This window comes from Desmodus rotundus, chromosome 1, assembly GCF_022682495.2.
Source record: "Desmodus rotundus isolate HL8 chromosome 1, HLdesRot8A.1, whole genome shotgun sequence".
Classification (NCBI taxonomy): domain Eukaryota; kingdom Metazoa; phylum Chordata; class Mammalia; order Chiroptera; family Phyllostomidae; genus Desmodus; species Desmodus rotundus.
In genome coordinates, this window is record NC_071387.1 from 32,587,311 (window position 1) to 32,609,519 (window position 22,209).

At 37.5% G+C, this 22,209-nt stretch overlaps 1 protein-coding gene across 7 annotated transcripts in view; it reads right to left on the minus strand.

Moving 5' to 3' along the window:
* The window catches only part of UBAP1 (ubiquitin associated protein 1), a 61,097-nt gene extending 38,941 nt beyond the window's left edge, over positions 1-22,156 (minus strand). For 2 of the 7 annotated variants that reach the window (XM_045195141.2, XM_024560035.3), the window contains exons 1-2: positions 21,930-22,142; positions 19,838-19,884 (exon numbers count right to left, since the gene is read on the minus strand). The gene's annotated coding sequence lies outside the window, so the exon portion shown is untranslated. Of the gene's footprint in view, positions 1-19,837; positions 19,885-21,560; positions 21,806-21,929 lie in introns of those variants that run through there. The other 5 variants (XM_045195142.2, XM_045195138.3, XM_024560036.3 and 2 more) reach the window with 5 other exon arrangements.
* Positions 22,157-22,209: the final 53 nt, after the last annotated feature.

Genomic DNA, 22,209 nt, shown 5'->3' on the forward strand with positions numbered 1-22,209 from the left:
TCTCTGAAGAAGCAGCTGTTTTTAAGAGGTAATGGCTAGGGAGAGGCTACTTGAGCCCCTGATTTAATAATTTTGCAAACAGGCTAACATCAGGGATGTTTTAAAGAAGTTCCACCAAATTTAAAAGGATTCTTTTATTAAAAATTGATTTGAAAGAAAGGAAGGAAGGGACATAAGGGGCCGGAGGGTGGGGAGAGAAACATCAGTGTGAAAGAGAAACATTGATCGACTGCCTCCAGTAGGCGCTCCGACCAGGGACTGAATCTGCAATTCAGGTATGTGCCCTGATTGGGGACTGAACCCACAACCTTTTAGGCACACGAGACAACACTCGAACCAAGCCACCTGGCCAGGCTTAAATGGATTCTCATGGCTCTTTTTTAAAAAAGGCTCTACCAAAAGACAACCCAAGAATGAGAGAAAATATTTGCAAATAATATATCTTATAAGGAATCTGTATCTAGAACATATAAATAACTCTGCAACTCAATAATCAAAAGACAAATAACCCAATTAGAAAATAGGCAAAAGGATTCAGAAGTCAATTATCCAAAGATAAACAAATGACCAAGAAGCACTTAGGATGTTTGACATCATTATTCATTCACTAGGGAAATGCAACTGAAAACTCCTCTTCCTATCCCCATGTTAAAGCATGCATATTATCTGCAACAAAGCAAAATTTCTATTAAAAAAAGAAGAAGAAATGAAAATTAAAATATAATACTCCTTATTACTAAATAAAAGAACGTAAATTCTTTAAAATCATGCTTCAATAGAGCTGATAAAATGTAGATTTTCAAAGTGTTTTTTAATAGTAAGATGATTACTGAATGCAACTCCTATTATATTTTCTACAAACCTTAATATACAAAAAAAATACACACTGATCACATACAGTAAATTTTTCTGTTTGGTATGCAGTAAAAACTTCATTGTCTCTCAAGGATCGAAGGCATCTGAATAGCTACTTAAGATCAAAATTTCTTTCCTGAAACATCTAAGCAAAATCAAGTGATATATATATAAGCTTCCTCATAAGCTGCTTATATTTAATTGTAACCATTTATTTTATAGTTACTTTCTATAATTTAAGTGTTCAATTATGGAAAATGATTAAATTATGCAAAATATAGAAGATGGGTCATGATGGCATTCAATGTCTACTGAAAGTATATATTAATGGGAAATAAGTATAAGCTTTAAAATGTTTTTACAAGTTGAATTAGTTTAATTATGTGACAAATGTTCATAAAACAAGACTGAAGGAAACAATTTGCCCCCAATGTAAAACTTTAAATGCTCACAGAAAGAAAAAGTTTCATAAGCAAGGGTAAATTTCCACTAAAATAAATATAAATGCTTCTATTAAAGGAAAAGTATCAAGTAGAAATAACAATTACCACAGTTTTCTTTTCGTAAGCTTTTACACTACGAAAATGTAGAAATCCCTGAAGCAACCAGGAACTTCAACAATGTTCTATTTTGCCAGTTCCATGCCACTTGAGTTCAAATACTACAGAAAGAAAATGGTAACTTAAACTTTGAATCACTGATTAAGACATCTAAAAAACACAGAAGATGAAACAGGTAATGAGAAGAGAACTTCAGGGAGAAAAGGAGGAGCTAGAGTACAAGAGGTAGAAGAGAAGGAGTAAGGAATGGAAAAAGGGAAAGCTGGAGAGGGTAGGGGAAGGAAAATAGGAGACCAGGAGGATGAAAACAAATATTCTAGGAAGGCCCAGGCCCTTTCAAAAGCGGAAGAGAAAGCCCAAGGGCAATTATATTATGTTTTCATTTTCTTTCTTCCCTTTCTCCTATCATCATTAAATTACTACTGCATGAAATTATACTCTACAAACAGCTTCCCAATACACCATAGCAATTTAGGATCTTAGTAAGCTATCACAGTCGCATTTGTGCTACAAGAGCTGCAATTAGGAATTCCCCAAGATACAAATTAATCCAGGAAATTTTCCAATTTACAAAAAAAGATGGCTTCGGGAATCATCAAATTTCAAGTCTGAAAACAGAGTTAACAACCATATGACTAGCACTAATACCAACATATATATGACAAAAATCACATGTTTCACTATTAATATGTCAGTACTAGGCTATCCTACATGAGAAAAAGCTTTCCTTTCTCTCAGTTCTCAGAGCCATTTTGGAGCCTCGCTTCCTTCATCAGTAAAATAAGAGTAGTAGCCCTGGATGGTGTGGCTCAGTGAACTGAGTGTCTGCCTGCAAACTGAAAGGTTGCTGGTTCGATTCCTAGTCAGCGCACATGCCTGGGTTGTGGGCCAGGTCCACAGTTGGAGGCATGTGAGAGGCAATGCTTCTTTCACACATCGATGTTTCTCTCCCTCAATTTTCTCCCTCCCCTCTCTAAAAATAAATAAAATCTCTTTTTAAAAAGGGAGTAGTTGACTGAATAACTACCCCCACATAAATCTATAATGGTAGAATAAAATGAAGGAGAAATATTCATGTTTCCAAATTAAATAAGTATTCAGCATTCAAGATAAGTGATTTCATCATTTACTATACACTGTAACTTTCAAAGTGTCTACTGGCAAAATAAAAAGGTGCCCATATAGCAACCAAAATCCTCTAATCCTCCCCACCTCATTTTTTAATTTTAATGATCCAGGAAACCCAGAGGTCTGGAAACCATTTTTCTTACACTACTTATAAAAATAATTACCTAAAATGAGTCTGATAATAAAAACAAAAGAACATACTTCTGAATACTGCCTGAGATAGAGCAAGAGCTCAACAAAGGTTGGTGGATCGAATATAACTTGTCACAAAGTAAACAATTTTCCAAGTACTGTATCAGTAAACTGGTGTACCTAGACAAAAAAAAAAAATGTAGATTTTTATTTGAAAATAGTGGTATTAGAGATTTATTTTGAGTAAAGAATATGGCTGTGAACACTGAATTGAGCTTATGAAACCTTACATTCAGTCTCTTTAAGTCTGAAAATTAGCCAGACACTATTTCCAGGATCTATCACTGTCTGCAAGTTCTGTGTATGCAAAACTAAGGCCTCTTATTATTGGCTGCTGCCTGTCAGCATATTTGGCTGAAGATGAAAGGCCAACAACAGAGGTCAACAGTACACTGATTCATATTGCAGAGCATTTCAATAGCCCCAGTAAGCTTTTCTTTATGCATTAATTTCTTCTTTCAATTAAGCTCGAATACTGTTTGTTCAGTCAGGTTTTTCCTGAATACCACTGTCTTATGGAAAGCTAAAAAGGAAAATCTAAATGTGAGTCACTAACTTGCAGGATGTAATGGGCCCTGCTATTTTGGAAAGGGGGAGTATAATACCCATGTAGATATGGAAACAAGGGTAAGACAGTCTTATAATAGTAGTTATAATTGGGTGATGGGTGTACAGGTGGGGCTTTTGGTTTTCCTTTTCTGCTATTTGCTTTTTAAGGTTTTTATACACATACTTTGTAATTAGGGGAAAAAATCTAGAAAGCAACAGACAGGGAAAAAACCTACCACATACCTGTAAGAAGGTTAAAAAGAAACAACATAATATTGGGGGGGGGGGGTTTGGAAGAATATACCAGTGGTTTCTAGATGAGTAAAAACACCTAGAAACACACAAAGGTTCTAGATTACAGACTTCACAGAGATCTAACTGGTGTTTGCTTTTATTGCCAATAAAGGATACAATCCATGATGAAAAGCTAACATTACAAATTGCCCCAAATAACATAGTATCACCACTCACAAAGTAAAAACTACAAGAAACAGAACGAGATAGAAATACATAATTAATAAGATAGGTCTAATTTGAATTATATGCCAAAAGCACCCTAAAAGCGTAATATACCTTTTTTAAAAAAGATTTTTATTTTATTTTATTATTTTTTTTTTTTTTAGAGAGATGGGGAAGGGAGGAGAAAGAGAGGCAGAGAAACATCAATGTGTGGCCGCATCTCGAACACCCCCTACTTGGGACCTGGTCCGCCACCCAGGCATGTGCCCTGACCAGGAATTGAACCAGTGACTCTTTGGTTTGCAGGCTGGTGTTCAGTCCACTGAGCCACACCAGCCAGGGCCATAATATACCTTTTTAAGTACTCACAGAACACTTCACAAAAACTTAAGTAAACATCAGGCCACAGAAAAATTCCAATAAATTTCCAAAATCAAACATAGCACAGCCAATAGCTAAAAGACAAAAAACTTAGAAATTCCATTTTAAAAAGAATCCTACTTATTATTTGGTTTTCTAAACTGTCTTAGAAAACTCATGGATCAAAGAAGAAACCAAAATTAAAATTAAAGAAGATAATGACAATAAAAATATTGCATTTAAGAACGTACAACAGCCCTGGCTGGGGCTGCGAACCAAACAGTTGCCGGTTCTATTCCCACTCAGGGCACATGCCTGGGTTGTGGGCCAGGTTCCCAGTGGGGGGGGGGGGCCATGTGAGAGGCAACTACACATTGATGTTTCTCTCCCTCTCTTTCTCCCTCTCACCCCCCTCCTTCCCCCTCTCTCTAAAAATAAACATAACTAAAAAAAAAAAAAAAAAAGAACTTACAACAGACAGCTAAAACAGAACTCATGAAAATTTATGGCACAAGGACTTAGGATATAAATAGCCATTTAAGAAAACCACAAGACTGGAAACAATAAAAATATAGGCAGAAAATAATAAATTAAAAATCAGGAAAGTTGCCCTGGCTGGTGTGACTCGGATTGAGTGCCAGCCTGCGAATCAAAGGATTGCCTTTTCAATTCCCAGTCAGGGCCACATGCCTCTGTTGCAGGCTAGGTCCCCAGTTGGGGGCACATGAAAGGCAACCAAATTGATGTCTCTCCCTCTCTTTCTCCCTCCCTTCCCCTCTCTCTAGAAATAAATAAATAAAATCTTTTAAAATATAAATTTTAAAAATGTTAAAAAAAAAAAGAAGTCTAATGAAAACATACAATGTACCACAGGAGTTAAGAAATAAAAATAGCCCTGGGTGGGTAGCTCTGTTGGTTAGAGTGTCATTCCACTATGCCAAGGTCGTGGGTTCAATCCAGAGTCACATACAAGAATCAATCAATGAATATATAAGTAAGAGCAACAAACTAATATTTCTGTTTCCCTTTTTGCCCTCTTCCTCTCTCTCTCTCTAAAATAAATAAGTAATTTTTTTTAAGAAGTAAAGATAAACTTAAAAGGTACAGGCATATATTAAAAGTCTATTAAAAGGCACAAAAGAAGATTTACACGATTGGAAAAACATGATAATCTTGGACAGGACACACAACATCACTGAGATCAATTCTCCTGCCCTGGCTGGTGTGGCTTAGCTGGTTGAGTGCTGACCTGTGAACCAAAAGGGTTCAGGTTTGATTCCTGGTCAGGGCACATGCCTGGGTTGTGGGCCAGATCCCTGGTAGAGGGCACGCAACAGGCAACCAATCAATGTTTCTCTCACACACTGATGTTTCTCTCCCTCTCCTTCTCTCTTCCTTCCCCTCTCCCTAAAAAATAAATAAAATCTTTATAATAAAAAAATAAGATCAATTCTCCCTAAATTCCTATATAAATTTGGCAATGATACAATGAAGACTAAAGTATTCTGTCTTTTTAATACTAGACAAGTTCATTCTAAAGTTCATATGGTAATAACAATTATGTAACAACAGCCAAGAAAACTCCATATAAAATAATAAAGGGAGACCAATCTATCAAATGTTAAAATACTTATTGTAAGATATAGTACTTAAAGCTGTGCTGTACTGATACATAAAGAAACATATCAATGAAACAGAAGAGAAATCCCTAAAATACCCCATATATGGAAATCTGGTATATAATAAAGCTGCATTTAAAATCTGTGAAGTGATAGGACAACTGGGTAGCCATCTAGAATAAATGAAAAAATGTAACATTGGATTCTTATCTCACACTCCTTACCAAAATAAATTCCAGATGGATTAAAGGTATAATATGCAACTGCCCAAATGTATAAATCCTATTTTCACTCTACACAGAAAGCTAATGGGCAAAAATAACAAGTATCTTAAACTTAAAATCCAAAAAATGCTTGCTTTATAAAAAATTTAGAAAATGAAAGTTATTTTTAAAGTCAAGTAGCTGTAATGTATGTTTTCTCACTAATTACTCTTGCAAATGAGGTTTTACCAAGTTACTAATCATATGGTATACTTAAGACTGTAATAAAAGCAGCTAGTGACTCAACACAAAGTTCATTACACACAGCTTAATAAAAATTGGTTATAGTTGAATACCAACTCATTAAAATGTAAAAAAGCAACAAGAGGTTTACTGAACCCAAAAATCATCTCCTCTCCAACTCTTTCAAAAATCATATTACACCTGGCTGCTGTGGCTCAGCGGATTGAGCATTGGCCTGCAAACCAAAGGGTAACCAGTTCAATTCCCAGTCACCACCGCACATGCCTGAGTTGTGGGCCAGCTCCCCAGTTGGGGATGTATCTCTCACACATTGATGTTTATATCCCTCTCTTTCTCCCTCCTTTCCCCTCTCTCTAAAAATAAATAAATAAAATATTTTAAAAAAGAAAAATAAAAGAAGGGAACTATTTCAACTTGATAAAGAGCATCAATAAAAAAAAAAAAGTACAGTTAACATCGCACCTAGTAAAAGACTCTTCCCTTAAGCTCAGAAATAAGGCAAGGATGTCCACTTTCATCACTGATATTGAACATTGTATTGTAGGTTCTAGATAGTGCAGTAAGACATGAACAAGAAATAAATGGTATCTAGACTGGAATAAGCAAGTAAAATCTGTCTTTTCTATACAGACAACATGACCCGTAGAAAATCTAGTAGAATCTGCAAAAGAATATTAGAACTAATATCTAAGATTGGAGGCTATAAGAACAATACATAACAATTCATTGCATTTTTATATACTAGCAATAAACAAACTGAAATTTTAAAAATCACCATTTATAATAGCACCAAAAATTATGAAACTCCTAGGGATATAGGAACAAAAAAATGTGCAAAATCTGTACACTGGAAACTAAAAAGACTATTCAGGCTACTTTAACAAAATACCGTAAACTCGGTGGCTTATAAACAACAGAAATGTATTTCTCCTAATTCTGGAGCTGGGAGTCAAAGATCAACGCACCAGCAGATTTAGTGCCTGGTGAGAGCCTGCTTCCTGGTTCACTGACAGCTATTTTTTCACTATAACCTCCTAAGACAATGGAATTGGGCAAGGAAGCTCTCCTGGGCCTCATTTATAAGGGAATTAATCACAAAGGTTCCTTGCTCATGACCTAATTACCTTCCAATGGACCTCCAAATGCCATCACCTTGGGAATTAGGTTTCAACATATAAATTTGGGTAGTAGGGAGGGGAAAGGGGGTGAACAAATAGTCTATAACAAAGACCTAAATAAATAAATATATACCATGGTAATAGACTGTAACACTCAATATTTCCAAGATGTCATTTCTCCCCAAATTGATCTATAGTCAATACAATCCCAAACAAAATCCTACCAGGCTTTTTGTAGATATTTTGACAAGTAATTCTAAAATTCACACAGATGCAAAGAACCTATATAGCCAAAACCACTTTAAGACACTTCCTGATTTCAAATTTTATTATACAGCTACAGGTATCAGATAGTGTAATATTGGCATAAAGATAGACAAATAAATCAAGAGAATAGAACAGAGTCCAAAAGTAAATCCACATGTATCTGGACAAACTATTTTTAAGCTACAAAAGCAGTTCATCAGAGAAAGGGTAATCTTTTCCACAGAAGGTACCAGAACAAATGAGTATCTGTATTCAAAAAATAAAATAAAACCAACCTCCCCCATCCATATCTCACAACATGTAGAAAAATATTGCTTTAAAATGCACCATAGACTTTGTAAAATCTAAAATTATACAACTTCTAGAAGATAATGTAAGAGAAAATCTTTCTGACCTTGGGTTAGGCAATGGTTTCTTAGATATTAACACCAGAAGTACAAACCAAACCAGACAGAAAACAGATACTGTATGATTTTACTTATATAGGGCATCTAAAAGAAGCCAAAACAAATGAACAAAAAAACCCAAAATGGAACCAGAAAACAGAGAAGAAACTGATGGTTGCCATAGGGCTGAGGTTAGGGGGATAGACATGTAGGCCAAAAAGGAGTTCTACTGAAATTAAACTCACAGGGTGATCTAATCATAAATTCCTAATGTGGCAAGTCATGGTAGGTAGTCACACCCTAGGCATATATTAACTTCTTTAGTAAAAGACTTACTTTGCCTTAAACAAGCCCTATCCATTGTTTCTGTGAATCTAGGTTAAGCTTTGAAATGCCCCCTTTCAGACCCCTCCTTCTAAAGTTTGACCATCAATGAGAGAGCACAAAATCTTAACTATCCTGTAATCTGATCAGGGTCTTGCTTTCTCCCACTTTCATGTAAACTTCCTTGCTATCCTCCTTAATCTCAAATGCATAAAACAAACTGCAAACTGTTATTCTTCTAAGCATTTTTCTCTGTCTGTGGAGATCTTGTTTCTAGGTGTCTCCCTGTTTGACTCTAATTTTTACAAAAATTCTCTATAGGTTTGGACATTCTTATATCAACAGGTGAAAAAAGTGAAGGACAGTAAGAGGTACAAACTTCCAACTATAAAATTATACAGCACAGGGAATATAGTCCATAATATTGTAGCCCTGGCCAAATAGTTCAGTTGGTTAGAGCATCATCCCAATATATTAAGGTTGCAGGTTGTGGTGTAGCTCAAGACATGGCCCCTTCCACCACCCATGATGAGGGCTGGCCATGGGGCCACTGGCCAGAGGGAACGTGTTTTGCTTTGGGAATGGATTGTAACTCCTTCCTTATCTCTGCCTGGGAGCCGCTTCTGGCCCTATGACTGCTTCTTGACCTTTCTTTCTGCACATATACACTGATGTAATGTAGTTTAGTCACATGTAGGACACATGCTTCCTTTGTCTAGGACCCATTATAACAAGCCTCAGACCGGAGGAGGTGTGGTCTCTCTCGCACTGACCTGCCACCATCAGTACATTCCCCTGTAATGTAATAAACGGCATGTCCACATCGGCTAGTCCTCCGGGTGGTTTTATCTGAGTATCATGAACAGTTAAACAACCCCCTGATTTGGGGCTCCTGTGCTACACAAGTTCAATCCCGGGTCAGGGCACATACAAGAATCAACTAATGAAGGCATAAATAAATGGGACAACAAATCCATGTCTCTCTCTCTCTCTCAAATCAATAAAAAAATGTTTAAAAAATATTGTAATAACTTGGCATAGTGAACAGATGGTTACTAGACTAATGTGATGATCACATTGTAAGCTATAAAAATGTTGAATCACCATGTTGTACACCTAAAACTAATATACTATTGTATGCCAACTATAATAAAAAGAAATTTTAGGAGGTCCAAGAAGGCAGCAGCACCTCACCCACTCCCATTGGCAACCTCAAATACATACATACATACACAGAGTACAATTACTCCTGTGAGATAACTGAGGGCTTGAATGAAGAGCTTCTGAACAAACAAGAGAAAGAGACAGAATAGAGAAGGCTGGGAAACCAGGGGAACACCCTTCTAGAGCTATGTGAAGAGTCTGGAGAGGTGGAACCCAGAAGCACCATGGTTTACACATCCACCTCCATTTCCATAGGGCAGGCAAGAGCTCTGCTTGGGTGCTTTGGCCTACCTGCAAGATCATGGCATGTTCCCAGCGCTCCCAGCTACATTACAGAACAAAAGAAGAAAGCAGGAACAACAGGGCGTCACCACACACTTCCTTTCCAGGAGAGCCACTCTAACCCAGCAAGTCAGTGCTCCAAGCACTCTAAGCACCTGCCTGGCTCCAATCAATTTCCCTAAACCAGGGGCCACATCAGCCTCAAGGTTGCCTTCAAAGGGCCTTTAGGACTGTATAAGGTAACTACTCCTTAACAGTTAAGCAAGAGCTTGGCGCAGCTGCTGGGTAGAAACAAGGTATCCAGCCGGATAAGACAAGGTGGAGGGCCAGATTCGGCCCGCAGGCCTTATGTTTGCCACCTGTGCTCTAAACTATCCGGCACAGAAAACCTACACACAGAGGTCGCTTCTATATAAGACCACTTCCTGTATAACAAACAAGATAAAGAAACTGCATAGAGTTGGTTGGGGAGCCATGAGAGCTTGCCGGGCACTATCAGAATTCTCCTGGGTCAGTGATGCAGATGAGTATATTGTTTATGCCCCCCCACACCTCCATAGGGTGGGTGTGGGCTGTATCCAGGTGCTGTGGCCTACCTGCAAGATCACTACAGCGTGTTCCTGGACACATTGCCTGAGCCCATAAAGGGAACAAGCAAGATCAATAGGGTGCTACTACATGCACCTGGACTCCCCACCCAGAGAACCTCTGGATTGATAGGCCAGTGCCCCAGACACTTTAGGCACCCACTTGGCTCCTAGCAGCCTGTCAAAACACCTGGCACACACAACCTACACATAAGCCAATTCTACAAAAGGTCACTATTTCAACACAGGGAGAGATAGCTATTTTGTCAAATTCATATAAACAAGCATAGAAAGTCCAACAAAATGAAAATACAGAATATCTCATAAATGAAGGAACAAGAAAATCCCCCAGAGGGAAAAAACAAATTAAGAAAATAGCCCTGGCTGGTGTGGCTCAGTGGATTGAGCACCAGCCTGAGAACCAAAGGGTCGTTGGTTCGATTCTGGGTCAGGGCACATGCCTGGGTTTCTGGCCAGGTCAGGTCCCCAGTGGGAGGTGCATAAGAGGTAACCACACACTGATGTTTCTCTCCCTCTTTCTCCCTCCCTTACCCTCTAAAATAAATAAAATCTTTAAAAATAAAGAAAATGGGGATAAGAAATTTGCCTCATAAAGAATTCAAAGAAATGATCATAAGGATGATCACTGAGGGTGGAACAGAGGAACTCAGGGAGAACTTCAACAAAGACTTAGAAAGTGTAATAAAGAACCAAGCAGACCTGAAGACTACAATAACTTAAATGAAAAATACATTAGAAGGAATAATAGATTAGCTAATACAGGACAATGAATCAGTGAACCGAAAGACAGACTAAGTGGCTATCAACCAATTGAAACAATAAAAAGAAAAAAGAATTTTAAAAACAATGATAGTCTACAGGATCTCTGGGATAACATCAGCCCTTCAAACATTTCCATTACAGGGATCCCAGAAGGAGATAAGAGAAAGGAACAGAAACTCTCTTTGAAGAAATAATGGCTGAGCCCAGGCTGGTGTGGTTCAGATGGTTAGAGCATCATCCTGTAGACAGAAAGGTCACAGGTTCAATTCTCAGTCAGGGCACATGCCTGGGTTGTGGGTTCCATTCCCAGTCAGGGCTTGTGTAAGAGGCAACTCATCAATGTTTCTCTCTCCCTCTCTTTCTCCTTCCCTTCATCTAGAATCAATGGGCATGCCCTTGGTTGAGAATAAAAAAGAAAATGACTGAAAATTTTCTTAACCTGGAAAAAGATACCCAGGTCCAGGAATCACTGAAGAGTTCCAAACAAGATGAACCCAAAGAGACATACACTAAGACATATTTTAATTAAAATGGCAAAAGTTAAAGAGACAATCTTGAAGAAAGCAAGGGGAAAAGAAGTTACATACAAAGGAAACCCCATAAGGCTATCAATGATTTCTCAGCAACAACTTTACAGGCCAGAAGGGAATGGCAGAACATCTTTAAAATACTGAAAGAAAGGAACCTACAACCTAAATACCTTACCTGGCAAGGTTATCATTCAGATTTGAAGGACAGATAAAGAGTTTTCTGAACAAACAAAAACTAAAGGAGTTCATCACCATTAAACAGGGCTTTTGAGAGATGTTCAAAGGTCTTTAAGCAGAAAAGGAAAGGCCATAACCAGAAATAAGGAAGTATAAGGAAAAAAAAAATCTCATAGGTAAAGCCAAATACTTAATAAATATAGCACATCAGCTATTTTAAAAGTTACCACAAAGGTCAAAAGAAAAAATTATTGAACTCAACTCAAACTACAACTAGTAGTTAGGAAATGCACAACACAAAAAGATCTAAAATGACATTAATAACATAAAGAGTAAAAGAGGAATAAGAATGTAGTCCTTACAGACTATATTCACATTTAATGCCTATTAGCTTGAAATAGACTGCTATAAATATAGAATAATGTACATAAATATCATGGTAACCACAAACCAAAAACCTACAAAAGATATACAAAGAATAAAGACAAAAAAAAAAAAAAAAAAAAAAAAACCACTAAAGAAAACCAACAAACCACAAGGGAAAAGATCAAGAGAAGATAGAAATAGAGAAGAACTGTAAAAGCAGTGAAAAATAAATAACAAAATGTCAGTAAGTACATACATATCAATACTCAATTTAAATGTAAATGGAGTAAACGTTCCAATAAAAAGAAATAGTGTGGCTGAACACATACAGAAACATGACCCATCCATATGCTTACAAGAGATGAACACTTCAAACTGAAAGACACCTCTAGACACATACAGACTGAAAGTGAAGGGATGAAAAAAGATATTCCATGCAAACAGAAAGGAAAGGAACGCCGAGGTAACAATACTCATTATCAGACAATACAGACTTTAAAACAACGATTGTAAAAAAGACAAAGAAAGATATTACATAATTATAAAGAAGTCAAAGAAAAAATATAACAATCATAAATATCTACACAACCAACATAGAAGGCACCTACATATATTAAAAAATTATTAATGAACATAAATGGAGAAATCCACAGTAATACAATAATAGGGGATTTTAATACCCCATTGACATCAATGGATAGGTCAAGACAGAAAATTAGTAAGGAAATAATGGCCTTAAACATCATATTAGAGCAGATTAACTTAATAAACATTTATAGAACATTTCATCCAAAAACTACAGAATATACTTTTTTTTCAAGTGCACATTGATAGATCCAGGATATATCATGTATTAGACCATAAAACAAGCCTCAGTAAATTCAAGAAGATTGAAATCAAGAAGAAAAAACAAACAATGAAAACAAAAGGAACAATAAATAAATAAACTTTTTAAAAAACAAAAAAATGAGAAAGAAAGTAAAGACTGAAATCAAATCAAGCACCCTTTACAACCACAATGGCATGAAACTAGAAATCAACTACGGGAAGAAAACTGGAAAAAAATATATAAATAAGTGAAGACTAAACATCATACTACTAAATAACTGATGTATCAAACAAGAAATCAAAAGTTATCTTGAAACAAATGAAATGAAAACACTTTTCAAAATTTATGGGATACAACAAAAGCAGTTCTAGTCCTGGGTGGTTGGCTCAGTGAACTGAGCACTGCCCTGTAGATTAAAAGGTCGCCAGTTCGATCCCCAGTCAGGGCACATGCCAGGGTTGCAGGCCAGGTCTCCAGTGGAGGGCGTGGAAGAGGCAACCAATCAATGTTTCTCACACATCTATGTCTCTCTCCCTCTCTTTCCCTCTCTAGAAATAAATAATTTTTTTAAAAGAAAGGCAGTTCTAAGAAAGAAATTCATAGCTATACAGACCTACTTCAAGAAACACGAAAAATTCCAAATAAACTAACTCTACACTTAAAGGAACTAGAAAAAGAAAAACAAAGCCCAAAGTAAACAGAAGTAACAAAATAGTTAAGATCAGAGTGAAATAAATAAAATAGAAATTTTTTTAAGTAAAAAAGATCAAAACTAAAACCTAGCTTTTAGAAAAGATAAACAAAATTGGCATACCTTTAGTCAAACTCATCAAGAAAGCCCAAATAAATAAATCGTAAGTGAAAGACAGGTTATAACCAATACCACAATATAACAAAGAATTATTAAAGAATACTAGGAACAATTATATCCCAAGAAATTCAACAAGAAAAATGAATAAATTTCTAGAAGTATATAACCTACAAAAACTGAGCCAGAAATAAATAAAAAGCATAAAAACAAACTGAATCCTGTCTGGTGTGGCTCAGGGGATTGAGTGTCAAGCCTGCAAACCAAAAGGTTGCTGGTTTGATTCCCAGTCAGGGCACATGCCTGGGTTGGGAGATGGGTCACAGCTGGGGGTGTGCCAGAGGCAACTGATTCATGCTTCTCTAGCACATCATCGATGTTTCTCTCCCTCTTTCTCCTTCCCTTCCCCTCTCTCTAAAAATAAATAAATAAAATATTTTTTTTAAAAACAGACTACTTACTAGCAATAAAAGTGAAGCAATAATAAAAAAATCTCCCAATAAGTAGAACTCCAGGACCATGATGGCTTCACAGGTGAATTCTACCATTCAAAGATTTACCGTATTTTGCCTTATATAAATGTGCACTTTTTTGCCCAAATTTTTAGGAAATAAAGGATGCACATTATACATGGATATTATGACTACATACCATGGGTATAACAATCCTGTGTATAATGCACACAAAAACATGGGTGCGCATTATACATGGGAGTGCATTATACATTGCAAAATATAGTAATACTTAAGGACTCATGGATGTGGACAACAGTGTGGTAATTGCTGGGGGGGTGGGCTGGGGGTATAATGGGACTAAATGGTAATGGAAAAAACACAATTAAAAATTTTTTTAAAGAAGTAATACTGGACTTCTGGTCAAGATGGAGGTGTAGGTAGATACACTTTACCTCCTTGCACAACCACAAGAAGGATCACAACTAACCTCAAAACGAAAAACACCCAGAAGTGCCAGAAAATTGAACTGTATGGAAATCTGACAACCAAGGATTTAAAGAAGCCATATTCATTCAGATGGGTAGGAGGGGCAGACAAGGGAGCTGGGGCAGAGAAGATACAATATATGGAGGCAAGGCAGCCATCCAAACAGGCAGTTCCACATTCCCTAAGGTAGATAAAATTGGTAGGGATACCTTGGGAGCAAGGGATACCTTGGGAGCAAGCGATCCCAGCCCCAGGCCAGACCACGTAGTTCAGGGTTCCATTGCCAAGAAATAAAGCCTCATAACTTCTGGCTATAAACACTGGTGGGGGTTGGGGAGGCAGAAGAAACTGCTGGTCTCCCAACAGAGTCCATTTAAAGGATCCACATTGTCCTAGAACAAACCAAAACTCAACTAGTCTGGGAGCAACCATGGGACAGCAGCTAGAGGGGCGACAGTCACATACGGGGAGGGAGTGAAGTGACTGGAAACAGGGCAACTTCAGAGCAAGCCTCAGCAGCAATATCCCCCCTCTGAAACCTCCCCCACAAAGAAGTACAAAATGGTGAAGTGGGTTGCCACGTCTTGGCAAATACCTAAGGCACAGCTCCATACAGATTAACAGATGTACTGCGTCAGGAAGTCAAAGCAGCTCTACCATATACACAGAAACAAATACAGGAAGGTTGCCAAATTGAGGAGACAAAGAAATATGGCCCAAATGAAAAAACAGAACAAAATCCCAGAGAAAGAACAAAAGATAAGCAAAACAGAGATAGCCAACCTATCAGATGCAGAGTTCCGAACACTAGTGATTAGGATGCTCAGAGAACTCACTAAGTATGGCAAAAGCATAAGGGAAGAAATGAAGGCTACACTAAGTGATGGAAAGAAGCTGGGGATCAAATCAATGATTTGGAACAGAAGGAAGAAATAAACAGTCAACCAGTACAGAATGAAGAAACATGAATTCAAAAAAACAAGGAGAGAATAAAAAGACTCTGGGACATCTCCAAAAGTACCTATATCCAAATCATAGGGATACCAGAAGGAGATAAGGAAGACAAGAAATTGAAAACTTAATTGAAAAAATAATGAAAGAAAACTTCCCTAATTTGCTGAAGGAAATAGACATACAAGTCCAGGATGTACAGAATCCCAAACAAGTTGGACCTAAAGAGGGTCACACCAAGATACATCACAATTAAAATGCCAAAGGTGAAAGATAAAGAGAGAATCTTAAAAGCAGCAAAAGAAAAGGAGACAGTTACCTACAAAGGAGTTCCCATAAGACTGTCAGCTGATTTCTTAAAAGAAACCTTGCAGGCAAGAAGGGGCCGGAAAGAAGTATTCGAAGTTATGAAAGGCAAGGACCTACAACCTGGATTATACTATCCAGCAAAACTATCATTTAGAATGGAAGGGCAGATAAAGTGCTTCCCAGACAAAGGAGTTCATCATCACCAAGCTATTATTATTACATGAAATGTTAAAGGGACTTACCTAAGAAAAAGAAGATCAAAACTATGAACAGTAAAATTACAGCAAACTCACAACTAACAACAACTGAATCTAAAAAACAAAAACAAACTAAGAAAACAACCAGAACAGGAACAGAATCATAAATATATAATCATTTGGAGGGCTATCAGTGGGGAGGGGAAGGGAAAGAATGGGGGAAAAGATACAGGGATTAAGAAGCATAAATGGTAGGTACGAAACAGATGAGGATGTTAAGGCAAGTACAGGAAATGCAGAAGCCAAACAACTTATATGCATGACCCATGGACATGAACTAAGGGGGAGAATGCTGAAGGGAAGGGAGGTACTGGGTGGATAGGGGCACAGGGGGGAAAACTGGAACAACTGTAATAGCATAATCAATAAAAATGTTTTGAGAAAATAAAAGAATTAATACTTATTCTTCTTAAACTATTTCAAAAATTGAAGAGGAATAAACACTTCCAAAGTCATTATACAAAGCCAGCATTACATTGATACCAAAGCCAGACAAAGACATTACAAAAAAAGAGAAAATTACAGGCCTATATCCTTCACAAACACAGATGCAAAAATTCTCTATAAAATATTAGCAAATTGGATTCAACATTAAAAGGATTATACAACATGACCCCAAGTGGGATTCATCCCAGGGATACATGATGGATCAATATCTGTAATATACATCACATTAACAAAATAAATAATAAAAACACCTGATCATCAACAGATACTAAAAAAGCATTTGACAAAATCCAACATCTTTTATGATAAAAGTTCTCAACAAAATGGGTTTAGAAGGAACATATCTCAACATAATAAAGGCTATATATGACTACCAAAGGCTAATTATCATACTGTTACCCACAGCAATCAGACTAATCAGAAAAAATGAAGAAAAGCTCTCATTATTTGCAGATGGTATAATGCTACACATAGAAAACCCTAAAGACCCCACCAAAAATTATTACAACTAACGAACAAATTTGGTAAGCTACAGGATACAGAATCAATCTGCAGAAATCTGTTACATTTCTATACACCAATAACAAATGATCAGAAGGAGAAATTAAGAAAATCCCATTTATAATTGCTTCAAAAAACATAATATACCTAGGAATAAATTAAACCAAATAAGTGAAAGACATTGAAGAAAGAACTGAAGCACATGCAAATAAATGGAAGGATATACCTTGCTCATGAATTGGAAACCATAAACTGTTAACCATAAACCAAAACTGTAAACCTATTTTTGCCCACTCCTGTATGCCACAAACCATGAGGAAAAAAAGAGACTGAAAATGTCAACTCATTAAAATTACACTTTTCCCTCCAAAAGACTAGGAAGATATGAAAAAACTGGTGACAAATTGAGAGGCTATTTGGAATTCATGAATTAACAAATAATTAATATACAAAATATATAAAGAATTCAATCAGGAAAAAAAACCTCAAAATAAAAATAGGCACAAAACTTCACAGAAAGAGCACAAATGGCCTATAAACATATGAAAAGATGCTCAACTTCAGGAAATGTTAATAAAAACACAAGAGATACCATTTCAAACCCACTAGATTAGAAAAAAAAATGTAAAAGTCCGAAAATATTGCCCTAGCCAGGTGGCTCAGCTGGTTGAGCAGTCAGTCATTCAGTATATATAGCAAAAGAATGTGGGTTCGATCCCCAGTCAGGGCAATTATCTAGGTTGTGGGTTCAATCCCTGGCCAGGAGGCAACGGATACATGTTTCTCTTTCACATTGATGTTTCTCTTTCACATTGATGTTTCCCTTTCACATTCATGTTTCTCTTTCTTTCTCTCCCCCCACCTTCTTCTCTCTCTAAAATCAATAAAAGATATCATCAGGTGAGGATTAAAAAAAAAGTCTGACAATATCAAGTGTTGGAGAGGAAGTTTAAAACAAAACACACACTTACTGGCTCTTAACTCAGTAAGCATAATATTCACATTTACCATGAACCAATTCAATGACTCAAAAACTGTAAGTGTTTGGTAAGCATTAATCAACTGATAATGACCAATCCAGAATTCTGGGAATACGTTCAAAATACTGCCAAATGCAAATTTTGGCCCTTAATGAACTGGGTCCAACCTGACTCAGCAATACAAACAAGAAAATTTTTAGTCACTTATCCAGTTTCTCTAGTTTATTTTGTTAAGTACAAAATATTAAGGTATTCATTTCCTCCTGAAATACTGATGACATCTTAAGTGACTAAAATTTTAATGAACTGCCCTGACTAGTGTGGCTCATTTGGTTGGGCATCATCAGCAAAGTGAATGGTCACTGGTTCAATTCCTGATCATGGCACATGCCTGGGTTTTAGGTTCAGCCCCAGGTCAGGCACATATAAGAGACAACCGGTCAATGTTTCTCTCTCATATCACTGTTTCTCTCCCTCTCTTTCTCCATTCCTTCCCTCTCTAAAAATAAATAAAATCCTTAGAAAAAGAAATTTTTAATGAACTATTTATCATTCCAATAACACTACTATTTCTGTGAGAACAAGTAGTTTAAAATAGCATGACTTTAAAACTAGTGCTTACACAATTTACTTGATAGGAATTATATAGAATGGCCCTGTGACCACCTAAGAGGGGCAAAATGGTGCAAGAGATGCAGTAGGGGCATTTAAAGTTGGCAAGCACTACCATTCTATAGCTGTAACTTTAGATACCTAAATTACTCAGCTTCAGCCCTGGCTTGTGTGGCTCAGTGGATTGAGTGCCAGCCTGCAAACCAAGGGGTCACTGGTTCGATTCCCAGCCAGGGCACATGCCTGGGTTGAAGGCCAGGTCCCCTGTGGGGGGCATGCAAGAGGCAACCACACATTGATGTTTCTCTCCCTCTCTCTCTCTCCTTCCCTTCCCCTTACTGTAAAAATAAACAAAGTATTTTTTTTTAATTACTCAACTTCTCTGATCCTCAACATCTAGAAGGATGAATATCACAAGCTGCCCACCTGATCCAACAGTGTGGATTAAATGAGATTATGTAAAGTGCTTCGCATTAGCACAGGCCCAGTGTTGGCACCTTTCCCTTTGTAAGTCTTGCTACTTTCACCTAAAATTTTTAAGCCTGAATTGTAATTCTCAATTCATAGAAAACATTACTCTCACATACAAATTATTTTCCAATGTTACAAGAAATTGTGGACTATAGGTTAGAAGAGCAATCCCTTCCTTCTTTCTCTAATTGAAAAAATTTTTCCTGTAAGAAATTAGATTCTGGCCTGACCAGTGGCTCAGTTGGTTGGAGCATCATCCTGTACACCAAAAGGTTGGAGGTTCAATTCCTGGTCAGGGCACACACCTGGTTGAGGGTTCCATTCCCCACCCTGATCAAGTCACACACAAATGGCAACCTTACAAGAGGCAACCAATCAATGTTTCTCTCTCTCTCTCTCAAATCAATAAATATATCCTCAGTGAGGGTGAAAGGAGGGAGAGAGGGAGGGAGGGCAGTAAGGAAGAAAGTCGGTCAAGTGCTTGTTTTTTTTTTCCTAAGAAAAAGTTTATTTAATACTTAAAGTACTTATTGAGAAAGATTGTCTAAAGAAAATTACCTGATTAATGATGAACTGATGGTTGGTTTTGGAGTTTTTTGGATGGTCTGTGGGAAAAAAATTTTACACTAAAATAATCTACATGTGATAAACCTCAAAATATTCAACAGCATGATTAAAAAACAGGAAATATTTATAATACTGGTACCTACATGTTTGGTTAATGAAAATACATCTACAATACTGAAAATAATTGAGAGAATTTTAGTCAGTGAATAGACCTCAGAAATCTCATTTTAAATACCTTACTCTAGTCAAGATATAAAAGAAAAAATACACAAGATAAAGTGACATTTGCCAGTTCAAGAAATGTGAACTAGCAACCATTGATGAGAACTGTCTACAGACCTATTATTATTTTATCAGGATACTATTACTGTCTTCTTCAAAATCAAAATGAAACAACCCCTGGCTGGTGTAGCTCAGTGGATTGAGTTCGGGTTGCGAGCCAAAGGGTCACAGGTTTGATTCCCAGTCAGGGCACATGCCTGCGTTGCGGACCAGGCCCCCACTAAGGGGCACACAAGAGGCAACCACACACTGGTGTTTCTCTCCCTCTCCTTCCCTTCCCCTCTCTCTCCTTCCCTTCCCCTCTCTCTAAAAATAAATAAATAAAATCTTTTAAAAAATTAAAATGAAACATAAAATCTTTCAGATATACATAAAATGTACCATGATGAGTCATGAGTCAAATACAAAAGAAAAATTCTGGAAGTTTTTATATTCACAAACTTTACTTTTCTTCTGCTGTCTTCATTTCTAAAATAACGCTTTATCTTCCAATGAGGCCATAGCAAGTTATTTGCTATGCAGTGATAGAAATGATTACTAAAGAAACATTAATATTCCCATTTCCATAATTACAGCTCTTACTAATGCAACACACAATAGGCATTCAATAAGTGCCAAATAAATCACAGAAAAAATAGATACAAATAAAAAGAATAAGACAGATTAGAAACAAAAATTTCATTCATAAAGTTCCACTTAAAAATAAGTTACTGCAAAAAAATAAGTTAATGTAGACAATGTAATACTTTAAACTTTGGACATTTCAGTCTTTGTACAAAACAATACAGAAACCCTCAGTTTAACTTGTTTGAGACATTAACTAGAAAGGGCTAGCTATCACTAACGACTAAGTGTCCTGTTTATTCCACCATGAAATCTGACAAAATTCTTAAAGAGAAACGTCTATCATATCTATCCAAATTCTCAAATACTAACCCACAGTTGAGGAAAGAGAGAAAGCACTAGTAAGTGCAGTTAGAACACAATATATTTAATAGTTAACTAAATTACCAAATCTGGTTTGCAATACTCCATGGTGTCTAAAAACTCTCAAAAGTTTCAGTTTAATATAAAATCTATTTTTATGCTCAGCCATACTTTTAAGAGGCTATGCTGGAAACCAGTACATGTGGCAATAACACTAATACCAGAGATCACTGATACAGATCAAATAAACTGTAACTTGATGTTCCACAAGAAAGATTTGAGGCTGTTTCAGAGGCACAGGTGGACTGTACAGGTAACAACAGACGTGGCAAAATAAACAAGGTATCTTCTCCAGATGGAGAAGGCCTGACAATGTCAAAGATATCCCCAAAGATCACCCACCCCCGGGTTCGTTCTCCTCCCTTTCTCCCAAATCTCATCACCTCAGGGAGAACTAAATCTGCACCTCAAGTCCCCGGCTCACCCTCAACTCCACATCACTTACCTTCTTTACTAAAACCTGGATCCACCTCCTCGGAATTCTCTAATTTCTACCGAGCTCTCACTCCACCAAGATAGATGTCTACAGCCCTCATCTTCCAGTAGTTTATTAGTCTCCTTAATCCGAACTCATTTTCCCACAACCCATCTGCCCTCCTCCCCTTTCAACTCACTCCGACCCATCTCCCTGAATCCTCCCCAAGTCCGGATCTCTGACCCCTTCTCCCTCCCACTCCTTCACCTGCAACTCCTTTCACCCAACTGGGCCTCTAGCCTCTTTCCCGGCTTCCCTCCCCCATCCGTCTCCCGGTACCCGCGCCCTACCCCCAACTCCGCCCCTCTGCCCCCTCCCCCAGAAGGAGGCCCCCCTCACCTGAACGCCACTACAGCCACTGTCCCAAAACCTGAGAGGTGCTAGCGCCGGCCGACCTCCCAGGCTCGGTCCTCACTGAGCTTTTGACGGCCCCTACGGAGAGCAAATGCCACCACCTTCAACTGTACGCGCCCCGGGCCAGGCCGTCACCGAAGCCACCACCAGTACCACAACCGCCATGTTGAAGTCCTACTTCCCTCCTCCTTCCCTTACCGCCCCGCCCTTTTGGGCGTCTGATGTCACGCCGCTGCACTCCACGCCCCCTGGGCCAATGGGAGGG